This window comes from Lagenorhynchus albirostris, chromosome 10 (assembly GCF_949774975.1).
Source record: "Lagenorhynchus albirostris chromosome 10, mLagAlb1.1, whole genome shotgun sequence".
Lineage (NCBI taxonomy): Eukaryota > Metazoa > Chordata > Mammalia > Artiodactyla > Delphinidae > Lagenorhynchus > Lagenorhynchus albirostris.
This window is the reverse complement of record NC_083104.1, coordinates 71,231,080-71,252,745: the sequence shown is the minus strand read 5'-3', so window position 1 is coordinate 71,252,745 and position 21,666 is coordinate 71,231,080. Positions and strand designations below refer to the sequence as shown.

The window sequence follows — 21,666 nt, the reverse complement described above, 5'->3', positions numbered from 1 at the left end:
GGAGCGGCTGGGCCCGTGAGCCATGGCCGCTGAGCCTGCGCGCCCGGAGCCTGTGCTCCGCAACGGGAGAGGCCACAACAGTGAGAGGCCCGTGTATCGCAAAAAAAAAAAAAAAAAAAAAGTGTTCATCCGTGATGGATCAGAAATTAAAAACAAAGAACTGGTCCTTCATAACAAAGAGCTTGAGAAGCCCTGTGCTGTAGCGCTTGTAAGCTGCCTCTGCTCCCTGTGGGACAGGTAGGCTGTTGAATGAACTTGGGGAAATCACAGCACTTACCAAATTATCTTGTAGTGAAACATGTGTATGTCTCTCTCTCTCTCTCTTCTCTCTCTCTCCCTCTCTCTCTCTCTCTCTCTCTCTCTCTCTCTCTCTCTCTCTCTCTCTCGCTAGGCTGTTGCTTGAAAGCAGGGACTGCATCTGATTCATCTTTGTAGCCTCGTTCCTTAGAGCCCTGCCTGGCACATCAGAGGGCGTGGGAAACATTCGTCCTGCGCCTGTCTGCTCCCCAATGACATGAGAGTGGCTGAGGCCAGCCTCGCGAGCTCCCGCGGCTTCTGGATAGTGTCCTTGGCAGGCTGGTGATGGAGAGCTGGGAGCAGACGATGAAGAAGTGACCTTTCTTTCTCTTTTTCCCACAGAACTAGGCCTCCTCTTCCCACCTGCCCAGCAGCATGAGAGCAGCACGACTGGCCGGCCGCAGGAGAAGCCCCCAGAGCCAGGCCCCCAACCCGACCATCTGCTGCGGAGGCCAAGGTGAGCTTGCCTCCCTTTTCCTGGAAAGTCTCGGCATTTTCATTTGAACTAATTCTCTATGCTTTTGTAATCCCTTGCCATATGCTGGGAAAATGGGGTTTACTGGGACATGGGTAGACTGAAAAAGTACATGTCAGCCTAATGGGGCAAAACGTGCTCATTTCGGCTAATGGAGAGGCCGATGGTGGAGCAGAAAGGACACTGGATTGAGTTTCTGGGGACTGAAGCTCTCATTATTCCTCCACCACCTCCTGAATCTGGGACCTTGGGCAGATCTTTTGGGGATCGGGTATCCAGGGAATTTTGGATGAAGGAATCTCTGGGATAGGATAGAATTGGAAGGATGGTCCACTCATGGTCTGGGACTCCCTGGACAGTCTCCTGTCCCACACAGGGTCATAAAGGGCCTTAGAGGATAAGCCAGGCCAATTCCCGGCCAATGTTGAGCAATGAAGTGTTAGAAAATTCTTCCTAATATTGAGAAATTCTTCCTCTCTGAAATTTCTATCTTCTCTCCTCTACTCTGCCACATGGACCCACAAAGACTGGGCTTTCAAAGACTCTTCCACATGACCCTCTCTTTGGATTTGGAGATGGCTGTCGTGACTCTGATTTTCTTTTTTGTATAAATTCTCCCTGGAGACTGGCACCACTCACCTTGTCCTCTTGTCCCGTCCGTGTTAGAAAGGGCTTCATCACCTCCAGTGTTGGTCCTCAGTGCTCACTCAGCCGGTACCATCCTCAACAGAGAATCCTTCGTTCGCCACTCATTCTTCAGGACATATTAAGAGACCCCTTTGTGACAGTCACTGTACTAGACTCTGGAGATACCTCAGTGAACAAGAAAGACAGGGTCTTTTTCTTTTTTAAGATAAAATAGGTATGGATCCTTGGAGAGAGTTTGAAATAAGCATTGAACCATTTCTGTGTGCTCCTTTTAAATATTTTATCTTTTCAACTTTTTTCTTAAATGTTTTATGAGTGCTGGAAAAAACGTGTACTCTCTAATTATTAGATATGTAGTAGTTTTTTATATATGATCATTAAAATAAGCTAGTTCATTGTGCTGTTCAAATCATCTGTAATATGTCCTTGTCTGTTTTTGTCTGACTAATCTTCTCAATAACACATTATTGAGAGACATGTTAAAAATCTCCCATTGGATTTGTCCATTTCTCCTTGTAGTGCCCAAAATTTTGCTCATGTATAAAATTTTGTATATTTTAAGGCAATGCTGTTTGGTTAGAACAGGTGTATCTTACTGATGAATTGGGATTCATTTCAACCATGTTTATATTTGTTTTTTTTCTGCTCTTTCTTTTTGGTTGAGATGTTTTTCCCTCCTCATTCCATCTTCTGTCTTCTTATTTGGAAGTTATGTGCTCTGTATCTGTTCTTTCAAATGTTTAGCCCATCTATTTTAACAGGCATACTTAACAAAGTCTAAAATTAATCTGTCTTTACCTGCCTCCCCCAAAACACAAGAACCATAAACTGGTTTAATTCTAACCACTACCTCTCCCAATTTATATACAATTGTTATCCTGTGTTTTCATCCTGTCCTGTTTTTTTCCCTACAATTTAGACATCATTGTTTTATATGATGTGTTTGTATCCACATTCTTATCCATATCTTTTCTCACCATTCTTTCATGAATTGGAGATCATTATCCTTCTGCCTAAAATAAACCCCTTTAGCATTATCCTTTAGTGAGAGTCTGTTGGTGGTAAACTTTCAAGTTGTTTTTGCTTTGGTTTGGTTTGGTTTTTGTTGGCTTGACACTATATTTTGCTCTCAATTTTGAAAGGTAGCTTTACTGGATATTTTCTCTTCGGTCACTGAAACCATTATTCCACTACCTCTGGCTCTGAATGTTGCTGTTGAGAAGTTGGCTGTTGGTCTTCCTTTATAAGTGACCTGGCATTTCACTCTAGTTACATTAAAGATGTTGCTGCTTTCTTTGGTGTTCTGCCACTTCTCTCTCATGTAGCTAGGTGTCAGTTTCTCTGTCTTTATTCTGTTCGGGTTTCATTGGGATTCCTAGAGCTAAAGATGAGTGTCTTTCAACAGTTCTGGAGGATTCTCACCCTTCATTCTTTGAATATTGACTCTTTCCCATTCTTTCTAATAGCTCCTTTTGGAACTCCAGTTAGACATATGGTGGACCTTCTCATTCTGTTCTCTGTATCTCGTAACCTCTATTCCATATTTCTCACCTCTTTGTCCCTCTGTGCTGAACTCTGAATAATTTCTTCCAACCTGTCTTCCATTTAATTTATTCTGTGTTTCAAATGCTGTTTAATCCATCCATTGAAATTTTTTCCTTTCAGCTTCTTTATCATTTCTAGAAGTTCTGGTCCATTATTTTTTAAATCTGCTTGGTGATTTTCTCATTTCTTGCTTATATTTGCAAACTTCTTGATTTCTTTAACATATTGAAATTGCTATTTAGAAATAGTAGAATTTCATGTCTGGTAATTGAGAATCTGAAATCTTTGCAGGTCTGATTCTGCCATCTGTTGCTTCTGCTGGCTAGTACTCATAATGCCTTGTTGTTGTTATTTTCTTTGAGCTGTTCATTTTCCTTAGAACTTTACCTTTGTGAACTATTTGAGGTATGGCTTGAAGTTAATTTTTCCAGAGACGTTTTGCATTAACTTCTGCTAGTTGTCTGGGAGCACTCCCAATCAAAAATCACTTTAAATTCATTTTCTACCCAAAGCTTTTCTGGCTACATAAGTAGCATGAATTCAAACTGCAAATCTGTGTGAGATCCAGCTTATGGGTTCAGATTTCTACGCAGCCCAAGGTCAGGTTTCCTCGTGGTCTCCTTTTGTGTTGGGGGTCTATTTCTCATTCATTGAGGGTGGAGCCTTTTGAAGTCCCAATTTTATGAAGGAACTAAGCTTTTTCTCCTGTTTCCTGAACGCTATGCAGCTCTCATGGGAAACTTAGAATCTGTAGGGTTTGGCAGGAACCCTCAGGGCAAAATCCAGGTTTGCTGCTAGCTTACATCCCAAAGTTCCTGCTTTTGGTTTTGTTTTTGGTCTTCGAAGAATCCTTCCATTTATACCAGTTCAGCAGTGTGTATACAGTCATTTTATTTTAAATTTTAAACAGCATGTTAAGTTGTTTCAGTTGGGAAGGTCAAGTAGGGTATCTGATCTGCCATATTGCCAGAAGGTCTGTTTTCTTTCTTTTCTACCATAGCCCCATGGGGCAGGAATTACTATTCCTTGTTCACAGAAGAATGAACCAAGGCTCAGAAAGGACACGTAACTGACTGCAGTCACGGGGCTAGCAGGTGATGGACCGGCAAGGAGTATATCCCTCCCCTATCCCCTTTTCCCACCTTTGCTCTACTCAGAATAACTTAACCAATTTTGGGGGGATTAGCTTTATGCTCACAGAGGATATAAGTTCCTACCAGAATAAATAAATAGTTGGGCAGCTTTGTAAAATTTGTTTATGAATCTATTGTTTATCTTCCTCGAGAGAGGAAATGGCTTCTGCATATTTTGTGGTTTGTTTCTCCTGTGGTCCCCAGCAACCTTCCTGCTTCATTCCCACTTGGCAAAGACCTCCTGGACCTGCAGCCAGATCCCATGTGCACCTCAAGGTTGAGGACAAGACCCCAACTTCCTCTTGTCCTCGTGCTCTCTCTCCTTCTTCTCCCTTCCCTTGTGCCTCTTTTCTACGCCCCCCAACCCCATCCTTCCTGCTGTTAGTTTTCCTGTCTCCTGTCTGTGTGCCTTTCATCAGAGGGGAGGCCACAGAGCACAGTGGTTAGACGTTTTGGGCTTGGGGGCAGGAGAAAGAGCTGAGTTTGAACCTAGCTCTGCCTCTCACTAGCTTCGTCTCTCTGAGCTTCCATTTCTTCATCTGCAACATGGGGACCACAGGCAAAGCTGTTCAAGGTTGAAATGAGATGATGTATGTATGTAGAGCTTGTAACAGGAGCTTGGAGCATCACAGGCACCCAGTCCGTGGTACTCAACACCATCATGACTAAGAACAGACCCCTTCAAGACTCGCACCCTTGTTCAGTGATGCCCTCATGCTGGCAGAGCTGGTTTATGAAATGTGATGGAAATGGAGGCAGGAGTCTAGGGTCAATGTGGGATTCCCAGCCCCGCTGGGGTGTTTTTAAAAATAATCGGAGGGAAAGCAGAACACACTGGTCTGGCCAGTGTTTGCACAGGCTATAAACCATGGGTTCTAGAAATGTTCATCCCTAGAGATGGGGCATCTCAGCATCTCAGCCCTCCCTCCAGGCTGTTCCTTCTGTCTTAGAACCATGAGAGCTCTGGAACCTCATGACATCGCTCGCTGGGGAGTTGTCCCTGTGGTGCCCACAGCCCGGTCAGTGGATGGCACACCGACTCTGCTGGACACGTGTCCAGAAGGGGCAGGATGGGTGGTCTCCACTGTCCATTTGACTTCCATTCTTAAAGCTGACATGACTGCTTATAAACACATACTCCCTGCTCATAAGTAAGTGACTTTATATTACACTCAGATTTGTGTCACTTCCTGATTTGATATCTATCAGGCAACAACTTTTTTAGCACCTGCTATTTGTAGTGACTCTGGGCTTTGTACAGTGGGCAAGTGTTATGAAAAATGCATAGAGTTGCTATGACCCTAAAACTACTCTGAAAAATAGTCTATTCATTTAAAAAGACTTTATGACCAAAAAATGCATAAAGGATAAAACTCCTTCACAAGATTAAGTGCCAGGTATTCAGAATAAGTTTCCAGGGGGGACAGCACTGTGCCTTCGAGTGCTCAGGGAAGACTTCCTGGGGAAGGCTAGGAAGGGGAAGGCTAGGAAGAAGATTGGGGCTGGCCCCGTGGGGCAGGTAGGGTGAGGTGGCTGGAAAAGGAACCTTGTACATTGGGGGTGTCGAAGTGGTGTGAACTGAGGTTTAGAGATGGGCATTCTCTTGAGCTAGTGAGACCCAGTGCAGTGCTTCTAGCCCCACAGATGGCCTCTATGGCGTCTCTTCAAGAGCCACCTCCACTAGCGTATCAAGCGCCCTGACAAGTCCTGCAATCATGTTTGACTGTGCTTCCCCAGGTTTCCCAACTGTGTCTGATCATGCATGGCCAATGAACATGGTGGTCTTGAATGGATTTGCATTTGCCTTTTTATCTCCCTGCAAATGCTACCAACTCACTTTTGTAAAACAGGGATTGACAACTTTCTTTAAAAATTCAGGCTGTGGGGATCAAAAAATTATTTCCAAATGATTTTCAAAGACAAGTCAGCCACTTGTCTTCCTTTTCCAAGTGTGGCTCTAATACTTAGAAGGGTGGGGTTTTGCAGGAGCCTGAAGATTGATGCTGCTGCACTAGGGAGGGAGCTGACTCCCAAGACGATGTCCACCGACATTCTCGACCTAGCTGAGGGGCCAGGCCCAACCCCACCCCATCCCCACCCTGCGTGCAAACCTCAAAGTCTATTAACGGCCTCTCTCCAGATAATGATTCATGCTTCCTGTCCCTCCTCCTTTCTAGTTACTCAGAGCTGTGAGCCAAGATTGATTACTTACACCATCCAACTGGCCTCGCCCATGGGGAGCTCAACTGGTAGATTAAATATTCTTCATGGGCGACACCCCAGGTTGAGTTCTCCTTGTCAGCTGAGTCCTGCGCAGTGAAACAAGGGGTTGTCCCAGATGCAGATGTGGAGATGGTTTGCAGAACTAGGGAGTCGGGACACATCATGTTCGGGAGTATGTGAGGAGTTTGGGGAGCCGGGGTTACTGTGAATAGAGAAACAAGGAGGTGCCCCAGGCACGGGACTCATATACTGCCATGGCCTCATAAAATCCAACAGAAATAAGTTCTAAGCTGAGTCTTTAGATGCTTCTCTGGAGACTGACTATCTGTTCCTTCTTGCTGTTAGGTGGTCCTGTTTCTAAAAACATTTTCATAATCTTTATTACACTCGTCATATAGATTATTCTATTTTTAAAAAATTAAAACACTCTAACTGAGCTTAAGTCTGCCCTGATAACCTCCCCCACTCACTCAGTTCCTTTACCAAAATACCGCAGAACCGAGATGGACATCCAGGTGTCCTGATTCCCAGTGTTCTTTCCCCCCAGGGGGCCAGGGTCCTTAGGGATCGGCTGTCAGTGGTGGAAAACCATACTGCTTCAGTATCCTGCCTCAAGGTTGCTGGGTGTCCCAGAGACAGGCAGGGTCTGGGAGGTTCACCCAGCTAAGCCCTCGCTGGTCAGAGCCAGAGGGACCTCCTTGCAGTCTGTCAGGTCCAGCCTCCTCATTCTGCAGATGCTGAGTCTGAGATGCAGGGAGAGGAAGTCATTTGCCCAACAAGGTCGCAGGGCCAGTCTCCTTTTCTGTTTGGCCCGGGTTATCTTTATATTGGGTTTGCATTTCCTGAATACGCAGCAACTGGGTAGGGGGTGGAGGGCAGGGGAAGTGGGCTTAGAAGAGCCCCGTCTGAGAATGTTTAAATTTCCTGTGAGTGTCCCATGAAGAGGGAGATAATCTATGTGCACATGATCCAGAGGAGAGGGGGAGGCTTGGTTTAGGTCCAGAAGATGGAGAGTGGAGGGGAGAAGCAGGAGGGCAAATGGAAGCAATTCAGAGACGTTTTTGTGACGTTTTTATAGGTGAGATAGAAATAAATAGAGGCTTGTTTCTTTGCATTTCCTTGTTGCCTTCTTGTTTGCGCTTTTGGAGAACACTCAAGGCACGAGGAGGCTCTTGTTTTAGTGGTGGTCCTTTGTGGTTCTGGGGGGTACCTTTGGCCGAGGACCGGAGACCTCTGCTCTTGTCTCCCTCAGGTTGGCTTCTTCCTGGCACGTGTGGTCCTTTGGAAATCTCTTCCCCCCTCAGAGCGTCCATAGCTTAGCTCAAAATGGGAGTACAGCCTCCTGCTGGGCTGCCTCACAGAAAGACTGGGTAGGAGGGTGCCCCCCACATGTTAAGGGTTGGCTTCATCTTCTCCCTAACTTCTGGGAGGCTGGCACGGACACTGAGTGATTCGGAGCTTCCACCAGGAAGGGTCTCATTTGCCCGTCAGATCAGGCGGCAGATGTGGGCACCAAGGCCGCCCCAGGCTTGCCTTGGTACAGCCTTGCCAGACAGTGTGCCCCACGTTCCTTAAAGGGGGCCGTTGTTTAAGCAGGCCAGGAGGCTGTAACTGAAAGTAAGGAAACGGCAGATACAGACAGAGTTACCGCCAATTTCCTGGAGTCTGGGAGCTGGGGGCCCCCTTGCAACAGGAAGGGAAGTAGATTATTTCCTTATCTGGTATCGTGGAGGGAATGAAATGTCTCTTTCCGGGTAACTGGGGCAGCACCTTTCAACTTCTCGCTTTAATCATAACCACAAATATTCCTAACCTTTAGGTGGCCACTCAAGAATTACATCTCTTTCCCTCTCCTGGGGTCTTGAGCAGCTTGAGAGCCAGACCCCAGAGAACAGAACACCCCCTTCATTACCAGTAACCACACTAGAGAGCTTGGCCTGACTCATGGCCACACTGAGTCCCTCTTAGGCACCTCCAAGTCTCACTGACCCATGGAGATCCACAGGCCTCTCTCGCAGGGACCCACCTGCCCCAGAAAGCAAGTCTGCCTCATGAGCATGTCACATGGGCATCTGTATCCTCCTGCTTCTTCCTCTGCCTGGTGAACAGTATGCTAAATGCACATCAGCCTTTCCACGGTGACGCTGGATCTTTAGGGATAAAGGAGAATGTCCTCTGATGCAGTGGTGCTTTCAAGAGGATGTCAAGGAGGGCCCACACGACTGTGGGTTTTCTCTCTTCCTTCCTGTGTCCACTTCTAGCCATTTCTGCCCCTGAGCACCGTGCTGCTCACTGAAACAAAGGGAGGGCTGAAGGTTGCCCAGGAAACAAATAACCAAATGTATTCAATCATGACTGAGTCATTGAGCCTTGATGTCAACTGTACTCAAGTCAAAACAAACCAACAGAAACCCCACCCAGGCGGTGAGACTTTGTGAGTTCTCCCTGGACACCACGCATGTCCTGAACATTCTCCTGTTTAATCTTCACCAAAAACCTGGAATAATTAGGTGGTGTTATTCCTCTTTGACAGATGTCAATACTTAGGCTCCAAAAAACCAAAAAAAGATGAGATCAGCCTGCCCGGTTCTCACTTTGCCGGAACATTATGATTTGAACTCTGGTCTTCTGACTCCAGAGCCCAGTACTTCGGGTGTTTCTGTGAGGAAAACGCCTGCCACATAATCCATGTGTTTCTCTCCAGTGAGAAAAGTTCCTGATGAGTTCAAGAAAAAAAAATTTCCAGAGAGCTGAAGCTAGCCCTTTAAACCTGGAAAGAGAAAGGGTTTTTGGTATAAAGTGCATCACATTCTTTCTCAGACTTCCAAGTTCACGGCTATATGCTAGAGGGTTGGAGGCTGCCTGCAGCTGATGGCCAGGACGTGTCTATACCAGGGTATAAGCCGGCTCTCCTTGACCCTTCAGAACGTGGAGAGCGCTGCAGGGGTCCAGCTAGGGGGAAGTAGCTTCATGCTACTCAGATCTGCGATGGGTGAATGAAGGACACCGCACGGTATCAGAGAAGCCTCATCCTGGCATCAGAGGGCTGGAGGTTTAACCCTTCGTCACAATTGTGTGGCCTTGAGTGCATCGTCCCCTGCATGTGAATTTCCTCATCTTTCAAATGGAGAAAACAATTCTGACCTCACCGGCTTGTTGTGGGGACAGAGTAAGATAGTGGGTGTCGGTGCTTTGTCCAGTGCTTTCCAGAATGTTACTGTCGGCCATGAGAACAAGCACCCCCTCCCATGAACTCCTCAATGTCCCTACCAGAGACTCCACGTGGGCCAGAGGATTCGTGGCTGTGGCCCCGGGGGACGGGTCTGCTGTGAGCTCCACTGACGTCAGGCAGACACACCCACGGCCTCCAGGGCGGGTCACTCTCCATGTCAGCACTGACCTCCTCGTGCCAGGGCTGTTGGAGAGAAGGAGCCATGAGCTTCTCACTCTTCTGCTCAGGAAAAGGAAAGAGAACAAAAAGAAAGGGGGAAAAAAAGAAAAATTGATTTTCTTTAACCTGTGGCTTTTTTTCCCTTTCTCCCCTCCTTGTTATGAGTGGGATTGCCACTTAACTTTTTTATAATTAAAAAAAAAAAGATGTTCTGGGTGAGGGAACATAATATTCAGACATGTTGAGCTGACAGCTGATGGGCGTGTTGTCAGTACATCATCACCACAAATCATGTGGCAAGGGTTGGTGGGGAGGAGCTTTGTGTGTACGTGTGTGCGCGCGCACACATTTGAATGATTTTAAGTGTTTGGGGAAGGTCCCGTGACCCCTATGGAAAGCAGCTCCTGTGGAAGGTTAGCCAGGGAGATGGTCAGCCCTTAGGGTAGGAATGGGAAGTGGGCTTCCATTGTGAATTGGGGGGGGGGTCTTCTCCATGTGAGCCTGTGGAAGCAAAAGGTCTCCCCTTCCTCTCTCTTTCTCTCCGTCTTTTGTGTCCTTAGCACCCAGTGGGTGCCCTGTATTATGCTGACCGCAGTAGACAGAGTTGATGAGGCACTCCTTGGAAGAGATCTCAGTTTGATGGTGGATGCGGATAAAGCAGCTGGGACCAGTGCTCTAAGGGGTGTAATAAAGACACGCAACCTGAGTCCTGCCATTCTCACTTGCCCTCCAGGCATTCTTCCTCCCATCCCTGCCTTCACTTACTGCCCGTGTCAGGGGACTCACCAACCTCTCTTGAGCCTTGGAGCCCTCGGTCCAGCTGCCTCTGTGACAGCTCCAGTGAAACAGCTTTCGTGGTGCTCCGTCTTCACAGATGCGAATCTAGGCATCATCTTGACACTCCTCCCTCCCACACCCCCCTGGCCGTCTCATCACTAAGTCCTATCAGCTTCACCCCCAGATGCCCCTCCATCACCACCCACATCCAAGCTGCCTGGCCTGGACCATCGCTAAGTCGAGTCCCGCTCCCCATATCCTCACTCACCCTCCTCCAGTCTGTTCTGACCAGGGGTCCACAAACTATGGTCCATGGGCCAAACCCAGCCACTGCCTGATTTTGTAGAGCCCGTGAGCTAAACATGGCTTGTGCATGTAAACATTTGATGATACGCGGCACTGACTTTGAACCCAATTAAGCAAAATGTTATCCCTGTAAAAAATAAGTCCATTCTTCTCATTAGTAGATCTATTTACATTAAATTGTACTCGATTACTATTATATTTTGAGTTGCCTCAAAAAGTTTGCAGAAATTTGTTTTTTCTCTTACTCTGTAAGCGTCTACATCATAGCCTCGATTTTGCTTCCTGGCTGTGAACCCTGCAATATATACTTTCTGGCCCTTTACAGAAAACGTTTGCTGACCTCTGGTCTATCCTGTGGCCTTTTCAAAATGGAAATCTGATCAGTCACACATGCTTGTACATGCACACACACACACATACATACATCATACATCACATACACACATCCAAACACTTCAATCGTTCCCCATTGCTCTTGGTATAAAGATAAAACTCCTTACCTTCAAGAACCTGGGGTGGTCTGGCCCCTGCCCCCTCTCCATTTTCATTGCCATGCTCCTATCCTGGCCACTCTGGCCTTCTCTTAGTTCCTGTGTCCACCGTGTTCCCACCTGCCACAGGGCCTTTGCCTGTGCTATCCTTGACTTTATCTGGGAGGCAGCTTTCCACACTCTATTTTCCTTATTTAAGTGCTTCTCATCCTGCAGATTGCAGTATCACTGTGACTTCCACAGAGGATCCTTCCCTGACCTTCCTGCTGAGCCCTCTATTATAACCACTCATCGCAGTCATAGATTTGTCATTGTCTGACACTACCCCTACCCCAGACGGCAAGCCCCTGACACCACAAGAGCTGACACCATGTCATACAACCGCCTCGTGGTGTCCCCTGGTACATAGTGGGCACTCAGTAAATACCTCGTTACATTGAATGGCTGAGAATCAAGGAAGCCTTCATAAAAGATAAGTTTGAACAGGAACTAGTAGGTTGAGAAGATGGAGAATGGGAAAAAGGGGGTTTTAGGCAGAGGGACCAGTATTCTGGAGATTCTGTGTGGCTCCATGGGGGGGGGCGCTCAGAGTGTATATGGGTGAATGGTTGGGTAAATCATTGGAAAGGGAGGTGAGGCCAAATCATGAGGGGCTCCCTGTGCCAGCCTGAGCTCTTTGGATGCTTCTCCTGTGGGCAGAGGACACGTGGGTGGTTTGAAGCAGAAGGGTGGCGTGGACAGAGCTGCTGAGTGGACAGTAGACTGGAGGGGGCAGGACCAGCTATAAAGGGCTCTTCCATGGACCAGGCAGTGGGGATGAGAGGAGATGGTCAGGGAATGCTATAGAGGAGGCGGCAACAGGAATTGATAGCCTACTGCAAGTGGGGGAGGTGAGCTCTTGGGGGTCCCATGTTTCTCCAGTATTTAAGATGAGTGAAGAGAGAGGAGTTAGAGCACAGGTGGAGGGATGGACATTTGTTTGAGGGTCAGGAAGTGGAGGTGGTAAATACCTGCAGTCCCCCGGTGTTCTCTGTGAAGGAGATTAGAGTTATCTGCTGAGACAGACACTTTTTGGGTTCAAGTCATAGGCTTTGGCCTCTTCCCCCATTGGCACGCAGTGGGTTCTACATGCCCCCTAAACTGTTGGGGGGTTCAGCTCGGCCAGGAGCAGCTGGGGGCTCGGGCTGGCGGTTTCTATCCCAAACAGCTCCTCTGGGGGTTAAACAGGCACGTAAAAGAGATCTTAGAGACCTGCCTTTCCTCATTCTTTTCCTAAAATGTGATGTCTAGATGTCAGCTTTGTCAGAAATCCTACCTTGAAGGCCTTTGGAAAAAAGAGTTCCACTCATGTCCGAAAATGTTCACCGAGGCCCTACACCACCCAGCTCTGCTCTGAGCACCATGGGGAATCCAACTCTTGGCCCCCAGAGGGTCTGTGCCTGACCTGAAGACACATAACTAACACATGAAATGCACAGAGACGGAATTCCCTGGCGGTCCAGTGGTTAAGACTCAGTGCTTTCACTTCTTTGGGCCCGGGTTCTATCCCTCTTCGGGGAAGTAAGATCCCGCAAGCGATGCAACGCAACAACAACAACAAAAAAGCAGAAATGCACAGAGAACAGTGCAGGAAGGTGTCATTCAGCGACATCATGACTTTTGTTTTCTTTTTTTTTTTAACATCTTTATTGGAGTATAATTGCTTTACGATGATGTGTTAGTTTCTGCTGTATAACAAAGTGAATTAGCTATACATATACATATATCCCTATATCTCTTCCCTCTTGCATCTCCCTCCCTCCCACCCTCCCTATCCCACCTCTCTAGGTTGTCACAAAGCACCGAGCTGATATCCCTGTGCTATGCGGCTGCTTCCTACTAGCTATCGATTTTACATTTGGTAGTGTATATATGTCCATGCCACTCTCTCACTTTGTCCCACCTTACCCTTCCCCGTCCCCATGTCCTCAAGTCCATTCTCTAGTAGGTCTGTGTCTTTATTCCCATCCTGCCCCTAGGTTCTTCATAACAATTTTTTTTTTTAGATTCCATATATATGTGTTAGCATACAATATTTGTTTTTCTCTTTCTGACTTACTTCACTCTGTATGACAGATTCTAGGTCCATCCACCTCACTACAAATAACTCAATTTCATTTCTTTTTATGGCTGAGTAATATTCCATTGTATATATGTGCCACATCTTTTTTTTTCACACACACACACACACACACACACACACACACACTGTATTTTATTTTTACAAGAGATAAATAAACTGACACCAAGCATTGTAAATGGATGACCACAACAAAAGCAACAATGATTGCAGTTACCAAACACGAAACACACTCATACTATGTCATAATATTGACATTCAGTGCAGTAATCCTCCACTGTAACAGCTCCTTTACTTTGCAGCGAAAATTGATTTGTATACTTTTTGCCTCTGAGTCCTTGTGGGATTTTTTCTTTTTTTTACTTCAAACAGAAAGTCACAAAAATTATAATCATTCTCATCAGTTCCCTCAGTCCCATGTAATTAATTTTTTTTTCATCTTGATCTTTTGTTAGCACTTTTATGAATCCATCAGTTTTCCATTAGAGTTCTGAAAATGCTTATTCATTCAGTTCAGGAGTATAGTCAGTTACCAGAAACCTGTACTTGTCAGAGTCTTTTCCATGAATTCCTTGAAGATGAAACCCTTCTATAGGAACATTTTTGCAAAAGCATCAGAGTACACCCAGAACTGTCTGTAAATGACAAAGGACTTAAAAATGACCATGGTTAAAGATTTGAGGAAAGTTCATAATAATGCAACTGACAAGGAAATTTACTTACTTCTGAGATATACATTTTAAAGTAATAACTAGAATTATGACTTATAACATTATACCAGAACATATAAGATTTTTAGAAATTTCATGTAATGTCTGAAACATTTATGTTAACATATTTCCATACAGATAAACCAAAGGAAGTTCAGTATTAGTTGTTTTTTTAGTTTGTTCGTTTTTTTATACTGCAGGTTCTTATCAGTCATCAATTTTATACACATCAGTGTATACATGTCAATCCCAATCGCCCAATTCAGCACACCACCATCCCCACCCCACCGCGGTTTCACCCCCTTGGTGTCCATACGTTTGTTCTCTACATCTGTGTCTCAACTTCTGCCCTGCAAACTGGTTCATCTATACCATTATTCTAGGTTCCGCATACATGCGTTAATATACGATATTTGTTTTTCTCTTTCTGACTTGCTTCACTCTGTATGACAGTCTCTAGATCCATCCACGTCTCATCAAATGACTCAATTTCATTCCTTTTTAGGGCTGAGTAATATTCCACTGTATGTATGTCCCACATCTTCTTTATCCATTCATCTGTCAAGGGACACTTAGGTTGCTTCCATGTCCTGGCTGTTGTAAACAGTGCTGCAATGAACATTGTGGTACATGACTCTTTTTGAATTATGGTTTTCTCTGGGTATATGCCCAGTAGTGGGATTGCTGGATCATATGGTAATTCTATTTTTAGTTTTTTAAGGAACCTCCATACTGTTCTCCATAGTGGCTGTATCAATTTACATTCCCACCAACAGTGCAAGAGGGTTCCCTTTTCTCCACACCCTCTCCAGCATTTATTGTTTTTAGATTTTTTGACATCATGCTTTTTTGTAGTGTATTGAAGCTCCCAAGGCACATTCACATGCAGACACAGGAGTCTTTAACCAACTCCTACCTCACCACCTTCTCCCAGACACCCACACACATAGCACCCCCTGCCCCAAATGAGGTTGGGGGCTGAGTGAGCATCAGCTACGTTCCCAAACCTACTTGTGCCCGTTGTCCTTGTTACTGTTAGATACATCAGTTCATTAGATGTGACCTGTGAATGCAAAAGAGAAAGAGAAGTTTGACAAACTTGTTGGCTGCATTCCATAAACACCGAGTGGGTCTGCTTTGAGTGACACACTGCTCGTGGCACAGTGGAGAAGGGAGAGAGAGATGTAAAGGCAGAGGTATGAAGATAGTCCTGCTCCTAAAGAACTTAAAATCTAGCATTGGTTGAAAAATAGAACACCCAAGGTTCTGGTCTGGTTCTGGTCTGAGGACTGGCCTGGAGGAGTGGCGTTTCACACAAACAGAAGGATGCGTGTCTGGGCCTGCAGATCCTTCATCCAGGGCTTGGTCCTCACTTTCCCCGAGGCCCCCAGGCTCCAGGGGCCCCATGTCTGCCTGCTCACTTCAGCTGCCGGGGCCCCTGGTGGATGCATCACTTCGGCCCTCTGGTCTTGTAGCAGCCGAGGGAGGCTTATTTGGCAAGAAATTGAGGCAGTGAGATGATGAGGGCCAATGACAAATGGGATATCTGTCTTGAGCGAGTCCAGACAGGCTTGGGGGCTTCCCAGGAGGGATATAAAGGATCACCAGAGGAGGGAGCAAACCCAGAAAAGGGCAAGACACCCTCTTGATTCCCTGAGGCTTCTCAGTAGCTGTTGGGTAGACGGAAGCCAAGCTCTGTGGCCCTCCCACCATCGCACGCAGAACTTCAACAGCGGGAATCTCAGGTGAATGTTCACTTCCAACTTTCTTCTGTAATAATACTTGAATTCCCAGAAGCATCTGTAAATTAAAGCAGGCATTCTTCCTCGATCTTGGCGCTTGCTATCATTTGGAACAAGACCTTCCTGACAAAACTGGTCTCGGCAGCTCCCATCGGCTTGTCTCCTGCACGATGTCTTCCCAATTCAATCCCTGGGTCTGTTCACCCTTTGCTTCTCCTCCCTCAGCAACTTCCCACGGGCCCTGGGAGCTCGCTCAGGGTGCCCCTCTCATCTGATTGAGAAGGCCAGCCTCCCTCACTTGGCACTAGGACAAAGGAGACATCGCCAGGGGCAGCCAAGTCACTGAGTCAAACCTCAGTCCAGGGGCTCCAGGGCGACGGGGGATGTGAGGGGAGCTGTGAGGTCCTCTGTCTGGCTCCCTCAAGCAAACACTTGCTTAGCGTAGTGCCAGATGTGAGGCACGGGCTGGGTCCCAGAGATGAGCGAGAGGCACCTCCAGCTGCCCTTGGAGAGTTCACCCCCGCTGGGAAGGTGGGGGCAGGGTGAGGATGATCCGCCAGAACCTGGTCCACAGGGGCCTGGAGGAGGGAGTGACTCAAGACGTGCCGGTGGGAAGGCCTCCAGCCCCAGGCATCAGAGGTCCTCCTTTCTGGCTTGTTTCTTGACTCTCAGAATTCCCCCCAAAGTCTTAGAACCCTGAGCCAGAAGGGCCTTGGCATAGCCCCAGAATGGGGCCCTGTGTTGACAGGATGCCCAAGTGTGGCTCTGACGTCATAACCCGGGGTACCTCCCATCTGAACCGCAGACAGAAGGGCCGAGAGAGACTGACAGACAGCCGAGCACGAGAACCTTCATGCAGTTATTTCACACACAAGGGAGCATCACAGACTTTGTTACCCAGTGAACTGTGAGCTGCTTTCCAGAAAGAAGGGGCATTTGTTTTTTGTACAGTCTAATGTCTTCAAGGTCACAGACCGAAGCCGAGCCAGCTGCTGCATTTGGGAATCGATCCTCTAACCGCACAGCCTAGCTGGAATCCTGGGCAGCACTGGGGATGCGGTCCCAGGGCACAGTGCTGGCCACCCGGCTCCCATCCCCTGCAGAGGAAGCCAGTCTGTGCTGCTGACCTGCTGGAGGCCCTCCCGGCAGCTCAGCTCGGCCCAGGGCGCTGGGTGTGGGGCTTGAGTGATAGGAGCAGAGCCCTCCGGTGCTTGACTTGTGTTTTCTTAGGTTTATAATTTGCCCTGATGCTGGGGCTGGAGCCTCACGCCAGATCTACCCGCCAACCACCCCCTTCCCCTCCGTCTTTACCCCACACTCCCTGGGGCTGTGTCAGAGGGAAGCCTCCCAACCTCCCAGCCCTGCCCTGCCCTACCCTGCCCAGGAGAGCTGTAGGGAGGGTGATCCTTTCCTCGGTTGTAGTTCCAAGTGCTGATTCACAAGGTCTGAGCCTCAAGTCCTTGGGGGCAGGAGTGGAGGATCCTCCCTGCAACCCTGGCCCAAACCACTCCAGCTGGCCACCCCGCTGAGACCCTCCCTGAGGCCCCAGCGGCAAGGATTTGCCCACGGTGCCTCCTGAGTCCTGGCTGGTGTGACCTCGCCCCCCTGCCAGGCCTTCTTCCGCCTCCTCTTTGTGAAATGTCATGGATCTTTAGGAAGCCTGGCACCTGCCCCCCAAGACTATAGGCCTCAAGACACAGGTTTGCGGGTCTTCATCTCCCCTAGCAGAGTCCTGGTACAGTAGGTCCTCCTTGTGAGTTTGCAGGAAAGCATAAGGTCGGGTAGAGATGCCAGTCTCTGGGCTTTGAGGCCAGGCGTCATGACCTAGTCAGATCTCCTGGCACAAAGTAGGTCTTCAGAATACGGTCACATTGCTCCTGAAATTCTCCTGGCAGCAACTCCGTAGGAGAAACTTGTGATTATGAAGTAGTCAGCGTTCGGGTCACCCAGGGACTCACGTGTGACTTCTTCAGGTGTCTCCGTTGTCCTCCCTTCTTTCCGCAGACCTCTTGCCAACCTCTGGCTACTCCCATATTCTTTTTTTTTTTTTTTCCCATATTCTTAATCTCCCCACCCAGACCTAGCCATTTGTCAAGGTGGGTGGTTTGAAAAACTGTATCCGGGAATATATCAATAGGGCCCACTCAGACCATTCCTCCAGGAAGCCACCCTAGACTCCTGAGTCCCCTACTTTTCTTCCTGTGTCCTCAGCATCGTTCACACTGCTCCATGCCAGCTAGGGCGGGAGGGAAGCGGGGTGTGGCAGTCACGGGGGGAAGACGATGTTATTAATTCCCTGGTAGAGGACTGCTGGCCCAGAGGAGAGAGCACTGACAGTGAGGGTCTGCACACCAGAAAGTGAAATAGCTCCCATCTCCATGTCCTGGTTCCTGGGGCTCGGAGGAAGCAATGGATGCTACAGGGTGCTACTGAAAGATGGAGAAATAAATGTCTCTTGGTGTCCAAAGGAAGCCTTGGGAATCCGCCCCGGGGCTGAGAGTCAGCGTGAGACCCGGGGCAGGGAGCAGTGGGGCGGGAAGGAACAAGGATGCGCCAGTCACTCTACATGGAGGATGATTTCGGCACTAATCTCTGGCATTGGCAGAACTGATCCACAGTAATTGGGTTACTGGATTATAAAACACCCACTGGCTTTATTTAGAAGACTAATCAGAAACATTTAGAACAACAACGTTGCTATAAAGGAGACCATGAACCATGAACCCATGTCTTGGAGAACTGCCCTTGGCTTCAGCCTCTTTTGGGGAGCAGAATCCCAGGAGAATCCAAGTTAAGCTCCTTTGACAGACCTGAGAGGAAGTCTTGACGAAAACCGAAGCCAAGTCACTTGGGGAATTGTGTATATAGTCTCTGAAGGATGGCCCAGTGTCAGAAAAAGAAAAATCTTTTTGGTTTTTTTTCCTCAAACAAGCAGTGGTGGTCTGGCGGGAGCAGGGTGTTAACCCTTCTGAATTATAAGCAAACAAGTCTTGCCGAGCCGTTGGCCAAAGTCAACTTCCTCTCTTCCCCCCACCCGTCTCTCTCTCTCTCTGGTTCAAAGGATGGTCCTTTTGGACAGATATCTTCCTTGCAGACTGTGCCCCGTCTCCTAGTGCCCCTGGGGGTGTGCGGGGAGGGGAGGGGAACTTTGATGCACTAGAACAGGGGTCAACATACTATGGCTGGGACCAAATCCAGCCCCCGACTGTCCTTATACAGCCTGTGAGCCCAGAAGGGTTTTTTACATCTTTAAATGGTTAAAGAAAAATCAGACAAAGAACACTATTTCTTGACATGTGAAAATTATATAAAATTCAAATTTCAGTGTCCATAAGTAAAGTTGTATTAGGACACGACCACACCCATTCATTTATATATGGTTTATGGCTGCGTTCACGCTGCAACTGCAGAGTTATGACAGACATCGTATGGCCTGCAAAGCTGAAAATATTTACTAGCTAGCCCGCAAAGCTGAAAATATTTACTAGCTGGCCCTGTACAGAAAAGCCCCTTGCTAAAACATCTTTGTAGAGCCTTATTATTATGTACAGCATTCCATGAACCTGGCACTGTAGGGCCCTGTGAAAATAGTAAATTCTGGCCCTTTGTCCATGTCAGAAGCATGGAAATCTAGGGGTGAAGTGCTTTGGGTCTCATTTGTCTGGCTTGGCATTTCAGCTCAATGAGTGTTTATTGAGCAGCTACTGTGTCTCAATCACTGGGGACCCAAGATGTGTAGGATGCTGTCCCTGCCTTGGAATGACTGGACAGACAGTGGGGAGATGGGCTCCGAAGCAGGTCGTTTGACTATAATGCTTCAGGGGGATCAGAGAGAGCATCTCAGATTCTGAGCAGACAATTTTTTTGTCGAACTGAATCCAGAATCCTGGAGCCTTGCTCTAATAAGGGAGGACTTGACCCAAGAAATGTGAAAGCGGTAGTTCTGTTCATTTGTTCATGAATGAAAAAGCTCCTGGTGCCAATTACCCAATGGGAAGTGTTGTACATAATGAGCAAATCAGTTACCTTATTAGAAAAATAACAAAGACTTGAATCTTGAGTTGGTATTATAACAGTCCTGTGGGATTGACTAATCCACCTAGAAGAACAGTTTCCAGGTTTAAAATGATTTGTTTAAAACAGCCTTTTGACAAGATGCTGAACTGTGTGCTACTGCCTGTGTAAAGGGGGTAGGGGTGGGGGTGTGTACAAGCATTCTTGTATGAGCATAAAATATCTTTAGAATATACAGGAACCTGAGTGACTGTCCCAGGAGGGGGGCTGGGTATCTGGGGACAAGACTGAGAGGAAGACTTTGGGCAGATACCTGTTTTAAAGTTTTTGCTCTAACTTTTCACTTTATTTTCAAGTATTTATTTAGGATGATTTCCAGTCTTTTGTCTGCTCTTTTATACCTTTTGAATTTTGAACCATGTGAATATAGTACCTATTCAAAAAATACATAAATTTAACGTAAAATAAGTAGCACATGGTCTTGCTATTACCTTCGTACATCTTCCTAGGAAGGTCATTTTTTCTCTCATTCAGTATATGATTTTTTTTTTAATAGATCTTTATTAGAGTATAACTGCTTCACAATACTGTGTTAGTTTCTGTTGTACAACAGAGTGAATCAGCCATATGCATACATATATCCCCATATCCCCTCCCTGTTGAGCCTCCCTCCCACCCCTCTAGGTGGTCACAAAGCACCGAGCTGATCTCCCTGTGCCGTGCTGCTGCTTCCCACTAGCTGTTTTACATTCGGTAGTGGATATATATCGATGCCACTCTCACTTTGTCCCAGCGTCCCACTCCCCCGCCGTGTCCTCGAGTCTGTTCTCTGTGGCAGGGCAGGAGTATATGACTCTTGACTGCCTACTGCTGTGCGTCAGGTACTGTTCTAGGTCCAGCAGTTACAGCTCTGGGCCTCAACTTGTTCCTCTGAATGTGGGGAGTTGACCTCTAAGGCAGCCTTCAACTTGAGAGGGCATCAAGCTCAACAGGAGGGCTCATTAAACACAGACTGCTGGTCCCCACCCCCCAGATTCAGTGGGTTTAGGTGCGCCTCAAGAGTCAGCATTTGCAACAAGTTCCCAGGTGATGTTATATGCTGCTGGCCTGGGAACCACACTTTGGGAGCTCCCCTCTGACTTCCTAGGGTTCCCTACTTTCTAGGGTGCTTTATAAATAAACTACATTCCCAGTTCAGAAAATATGAACAAATAAAGAATAGATTCCTGTAACTCAGAACACAAAGGAATCTCTCTTACCCTGCAGTTTGGGAACACAACAAAGCAGACAGGTCAACAGAAGTAAAGTTATCTAGCTTCCATTCCCCCCACAGGGGCATGATGGAGGAACGCAGAATCAGATCATCATCAGGGTTTGATGAGTTTCAACAAGTAATTCTTCCCGGGGGAAGTGACTTGGTGCAAAGCTTTCGAGGAAGGTTAAGTGGCGAGGTTTAAGCCAGGCAGCCTGGCCTAATCCCCACAGGATAACACTACTGGACATCATTTTAAGGCCTCACAGTTATCCCTGACCATACAAATTCAGCCTGATCATCAGTGAGTTCCTGACAAGGACATGGTCCCCAGCATGGACCCCTGCACCTGACTCCATGCCTTAGTGCATGCTGTTCCCTCAGCCGAAATACCCTTCCTGGTCCCCTCACCTCTGTAAACCCTATTTGTCCATCAGGATCCAGGTAAAATCAAACTATTCTTCATGAGAATTTAATATCTGCTCAGCCTACACTTAATATCTTTTTCTGTATATCAATTCATTGGGACGCTTGATCATTATT

The 21,666-nt window shown here is 47.2% G+C and overlaps 1 protein-coding gene across 19 annotated transcripts in view; it reads left to right on the top strand.

Moving 5' to 3' along the window:
- TRERF1 (transcriptional regulating factor 1) overlaps window positions 1-21,666 on the top strand; it is a 572,147-nt gene that overhangs the window by 508,338 nt on the left and 42,143 nt on the right. For all 19 annotated transcript variants that reach the window (XM_060162908.1, XM_060162912.1, XM_060162911.1 and 16 more), the window contains one exon: window positions 640-754. The gene's annotated coding sequence lies outside the window, so the exon portion shown is untranslated. The remainder of the gene's footprint in view (window positions 1-639; window positions 755-21,666) is intronic.